The following is a 6,427-nucleotide window of genomic DNA, read 5'->3' as shown; positions in this document are numbered from 1 at the left end:
CTCTCTCTCTCTCTCTCTCTCTCTCTCTCTCTCTCTCTCTCTCTCTCTCCTTTAGGTTGGAACTTTAGCAGCCACTAATGGTCCTAATCCTGTTACCAATCACCATGGAATCTTTGACCTACTCTCTGACCTAGCCTCTTTGATCTTCCTTATACAGTGGGATTCTCCCCTGTCTCTCCTCTCCCCCCTACCCCACCCCACTACTGTAGGATTATTATAATGAAGCTGGACTTAGTTCAGATCAGACCCCTAATGAGCTTTAGTTCTATTGCAGCTCAGAACTCCTGAGCTCAAACAAGCCACTAACCATAGTAGTAGGGATTACAGGCATGCACCACACCCAGAATAATTTCTGGTTTTACAAAACATTTTAAGTACTTTGTCCCAGTTGAGCCTTTTAATAGCCTTCTTGGGTAAGTAGTGCAAGTACTAGCCTCTTATGGATTGGGAAACTAAGGTTCAGGGAGGTTAAGTGATTGCCCAAACTCAAAAAGAGGCCAAGATGACTCTTGAACCCAGTTCCTCTGATTTCAAATTCGGTACTTTTTTCAGCTATATATCTCTGCCTATCTATAAAATATAAGAACATGAAGTGAAGTAGTAAAAAGTTGTGTCTTAGGGGGATTGTATGTGAACAAGCATTTATATAGTACCTACTATGTACCAGGCATGGTACAAAGCACTTTACAAATACAATTTCATTTTATCCTCACAACAACCCTGGAGGTATGTGCTGTTATTATCCCCATTTTACAGTTGGAGAATCTGAGGCAAACAGAACTTAAGTGACTTGCCCAGGATCACACAGCTACTAAGTCTCTGAGGCCAGATTTGAATGAAGGTCTTCCTGACACCAGGTCTAGGTCTCTATCCACTGTATCACCCTACTTTCTCAACCTAAAAAGCGATGGCAACAGAAGGAGGATAATGAATTGCTCTTCATTTGGATTACAACCATGGCCTAAATGCACACCACTTTAAAGAAAATATCATGAAATGAGATAAAGTTTCAAGAACATAGTCACATAAAAATAGTTGATATTTACATAACATGTTATAGACCTACAAAGCCCTTTTCTCTCAACTACTCTGTGAATTCAGTATTGAAACTATTGTTTATTATCCTCATTTTACAGATGAAACAACTGAAGCTCTGAAAGGTTAATAACTTGGCCAATGTCACTCAGCAAATAAGTGGTGAAGCTGAGATTCAACCCCTGCCCTTTGACTTCAGGTCCAGTGTTCTTTCCATTATTCCATGCTGCCTCCTAATAAATTCACTGTGAGAAGAAAAACATGAGGATGAGAGACACTGATGCAATAGGTATTGAAAACAATCACCCAATCAGCAACTTTTTCACATGGAGATAATTGTATATAGAGAAAAATAAGTCTTATCTATTCAATTTCTAAAATGCCAGAAGCATATTAGCTAGTGAATAGAGTTTTAAAATGTCATAAAAGGTTTTTAATTAAATACCTTTTATTTTTACAATGGCTACAGGTACTTTACATGTATGGATTTCTATTGCCTCACTAATATTGTTCTCCTCTAAAGGAGATGTATTCAAAATAGCAACCTCTAACCCTGTTAGAGACACATTCATCCTTTTGCTCACTGATACCCTACCTCCAATGCAATGGAGTAGAAAAAAAAACAAAACATGGGACTTGGAGCCAAAATACCTGGGTTCAAGTCTCTTGTCTGCTGTTTTTTTTAAATTGTACAACTACAGGAATATTACTTAAATACTTAATGCTTCATTTACCTCTTCTGTAAAATGGGTTTAACAAGATTTGTACTACCTAACATATAATACTCCTGTTTCCTTGCATTACCTAACATACAAGAATACTGTGAGAAAAAAAATTAGATTGTAAGGTGCTACATAAAATGTGAGTTGTTAAAGCCTAACTTTTGAATGTAAGGTACTAGAGAATTGGAATAGAGCCTGTGGGTATAACTCTAGATGATTCCATAAGGTAGGAATTCTCAAACTTAATTTGGAAATATCTCAAGGGATCAACTTATTATCCTAAAAGAGTTGAGGAGTCTCAAAAGAAAAAAGTTAGAAAACAAAATTCAATTTTAATCTACCTTTAAAAATAAGAAACACTTGCCCACATATATCTCATTTGTCTCTATTTGGAGGAATCACAAAGAACAGCACAACAGAAATAATTTATCCAAAATAGGGCATATAGTTGGATGGAATACTTGTAGAGTTAATCTCTCAATAAATATGCCTTGAATAAGTTCTGCAAAAGAACAATGAATTGGGTTCAGAACTGAATAGGTTTTGGAGAAATTATACTCTCCTCCAACAAGAATATTGTACAGAATCAAACTCAGGTTGGGAACTTGCAGAGCTCAGACCAGAAGGGCAATTATAAGAGTTTTTCCCTGAGTCACACAGTTTTGGGATCACAGAAAGTTTTCAGATCCCTAGATTGAGTTGTCCCTCAGATATTGAGATAACACAATACTCAATACCTCCAGGAAAGCAGCAGGACGCAAGAGGACAGAAACTCAGCTCAGACATTCTCTCCAGAAATATTAATATTATAACCATAACATAAATCCTGAAGTCAGGAAGTAAGCTGGAAGAATGAGCAAACAAAAAACCATCCCACCATAAATAGCTGTTATGGTGACAGGGAAGCTCAAGACACAAACCTAGAAGAGAATGACTGCAAAATATCTTTGAGCAAAGCCTTAACGAAAAATGCTACTCAGGTACAAAATTGATTAGAATTCCCAGAAGAGATAAAACAAAATTTTTTTAAAAGAACCTGAAAAGTTCTTTAAAAAACCAAATAAAAGTACTAAAGGAAAAAATAGGAAAAAGTTAAGTGACTTGCCCAGGATCACACAGCTACTAGTGACTGAGGTCACACTTGAACTCATGACTACTTGATTTTAGGCTCAGTCCTCTGAGTCACTTAATTGCCTCTGAACCATAGAATATTTGATGCTGCCCCCACCCAATCCAATTCAATAAATATTTATTGAGAACTTCCTATATGCAAGTCATGGTGCTAAGTGCTGGTGATGGTGATACAACTAATAATAATAGTAAAAGAAAAGACAGTCTCTACCCTCAAGGAGCTCACAATCAGAAGAAGAGACAAACACACAAAAGGAGGCAGGAAAACAGAGGGTGGAGGAGATGAGGCCTCTTAAAGTACCTGACATGGGGGCATCTTGTTCTGGAGTAGAGGGGAAATCAGACAGAGCAACAGATGCCATAGGTTATATAGGTCAACCTTGGCAAGTCCCTTAACATTTTGGGGCATCTTATCTATAAGATGAAGGGTTTGGGATTAATTATCTGTAAGCTCCCTTCAAGCAACAAGTATGTGGTCAGTGAGAAGGGTTTGGAGAGGTTGCATTTTGCATCAGAAGATGAGGTAATATACACCATTGAAACCATGGATTTTTCCAAGTTTAAAAAAAGGCATTAAAGTAGATTACAAAATCATCTACATTCTTAAGATCCCAAATTAATAGATGAAACAGGAATTTTCACTTTGAAAGGTAAATTCAAAATAATTTGAATCAATATAACTTTTTAAGTTTTAGTTTAGGCTGGGAATGAAAGAGCATACCTAGACGAAAGAATAACCTTAGATTAATCTGTCCATCTTTTTCAGCACTTACCTTTTTCTTGACTTCAAGTTCTTTCATGTATTCTTATAACTGTCCCTGAATTTAATAATGGTCATGGCAATTGTGAAGATGATAAACTACTAAGACTTGAGTGTGGGTGGACATACATTAAATAACAGTAACTTGGCGAGGACAAACTGTGACACAGAGAAAAGAAACCTGAAAGAGTTTTTAAGAGATCCCCCAAGGCATAATCTTAAAAATTAAAGAAGACTGAAAATGAATGCTTGAGAAATAGAATTTACCAATAGTAGCAGAGAAGTGGCCCCCCCCCCCCAAAAAAATAAGGCTCAGAGATAAGATCAAAAGTTCAGTCTTTCCAGATTGAGTTTAAGATGCTGGCAAAACATTCAAATAAAAATTTCTGAAGATTTTCCAGGTTTATGAAAGAAATGTTCTAAAACCAGACTCCCAAATAGGTGATTACTGATTTTCTCAAAGCAAGGACCGATTTGAAGTGAGTGAAAAGAAAAAATGCTGATTTCACTTATTTTCCTTATTTTGTATCCAGAAGGCTGACACAACATTTACTCCAGATTGTACAGAACATTGAGGGCATGAGTCCAATGAATTAACAAATATATTATCTGTTCGCTGGCATCTAATTCCACTGATTATGAAAATAGGAATAAATACTATAAAGAAGAAAAGAATTCGTGCTTCAAATATATAGAATTTATGTTGTATGGAAGAAATATCAGAAAGGAGAATATAGAACTGCAAGAAGACTATATTGATTATTCTGTTAAATAGCCCCCAAAACAAAGAGGCTGTTAGCTTTACCAAAAAAAAAACATTAAAAGATATAGGACTGAATCACAGAATCTAAGAGTTGGGAAGAACAGTGGCCTTGGAGTTAGAGAATCAGGGTATGAATTCCATCTTAAATCCTTAATACTCAGTGCTCTACTCATTTCCTAACTGCTAATGATTCTTTTTGAATTGCCTTCAACCTACTCTATTTATCTTTATTTGAAAATTTAATTTAATTTTTTTCAAATGAAAATCTGCCCTCTCTTTCTCCCCCAATTGAAAATTGTTGTTAACAAATATGTATAGTCAACAAAAACAAATTCCCACATTGGCCACGTTCGAAGCAATTGTGTCTAAATCTACCATCTGAGGCCGTCATCTCTCAGGATATGGGTAACATTTTTCATCATGAATCCTGTTAAGAATAGTTGGTCATTACAATGAGAAAGTTCCTAAGTCTTTCAAAGTAAATTATCTTTATAAAATTATTGTTATTATTAATTGTTCTGCTCACTTCACTCTGTATCAGTTCATACAAATCTTTCTTGGTTTGTCTGAAACTATCTCTTTTATCATTTCTTACAGCAAAATAGTATTCCATCACATTTTTATGCCATAACTTGTTCAGCTATTCTTTAACTAATGGGCAGTCCCCCTCCCCCAGTCTCCAATTCTCTGCCACCACAAACAGAACTGTTATAAATATTTTTGAACAAATGGTTCTTTTCCTCTTTTTTGATTGTTTTAGGTTATAGAGCTGGTGGTAGTATTGTTGGGTCAAGGGCTATGCAGGGTTTAATAGCTTTTAGGTAATGATTCCCAATTGTTTTCCAATCCATAGCTTTATCAACAGTTTATTAATGTACCTGTTTTTATTTTCCAAAACCCCTCCAGTATTTGTCATTTTTCTTTTTTTGTCAACTTTGTCAATTTAATGGGTGTGAGGTACAACCTCATAATTGTTTTAATTTTCATTTCTCTATTAGTGATTTAAAGCATTTTTTTCATATGGCTATTGATAGCTTGGAATTGTTCATCTGAAAACTTCCAATTCATATCCTTTGACTATCAATTGGGAATGGTTCTTATTCTTATAAATTTAGATCATTTCCATATTTATCTTAGAAATGATCAAATTCTCTTTATCAGAGAAACTTGATACATTTTTTCTGCTTTACCTGCTTTTTTAAAATTTTAGCATTTGTTTTATATGAAAAATTTTAAATTTCATGTAAGCAGAATTGTTTTACCTTCTGTGACCATTTCTATCTCTTATTGGTCATGACTCTTCTCCTATCCATATATTTGACAGATAATTTCTTCCATGCTCCTGTAGTTTGTTTACAATATCAGCCTTTATGCATGTACCCATTTGGAACATTTTACAAATATCTTGTTAGATCTTCACAACAAACCTGGGAAGTAGGTGCTTTTTTAGGCTCATTTTACAGTTTAAGAAACTGAGACAAGCAAAGATTAAGCAACTTGCTTAATCACACAGATAGCAAGTGTCTGAAGCCAGAATTGAACTTCCCTTTCCTTCCTGATTCTAGGCCTAGTGCACTATTTACTGTGCCACTTACCCACCTGAGTATGCGATTGTTACCCCTACTTTTTTTTTTTTGGACCAAAGAAAAGGTTTATTAGACAAAGCCATCATATTGGGCAGACTCTTAAGGAGTCTGAACATTAGTGAGCTATTGGCTAGATTTTAAGAATCTGAGTACCTTAATGGAGACAAGATGAACCTTATATACAGAAAGACTGTGGGAGGGATCTAGGAGTGGCTAAGTAGTTTGGGGTGACTGGAGGAGGGGTCTAAGGAAGATCTGAATGGGAGTGGCCAGTAAGCTGGGGTGAACAGAACGCCTGGGACCTGGACCTCGTGGCCAAGGGAGAATGGAGCCTAGCTAGGATTAAGGGTGGGAAATGGCTGGGGGCCATAGAGAGGTAAAATAATGGAGGGCTAGGCTAGGTTAAGGGTAACAGAATTGGGAGATTGGG

The sequence above is a fragment of the Vombatus ursinus genome, unplaced genomic scaffold (assembly GCF_900497805.2).
Source record: "Vombatus ursinus unplaced genomic scaffold, bare-nosed wombat genome assembly UNPS02015255.1, whole genome shotgun sequence".
Classification (NCBI taxonomy): domain Eukaryota; kingdom Metazoa; phylum Chordata; class Mammalia; order Diprotodontia; family Vombatidae; genus Vombatus; species Vombatus ursinus.
The sequence above is the reverse complement of the archived record's forward strand: the minus strand, read 5'-3'. Positions refer to the sequence as shown.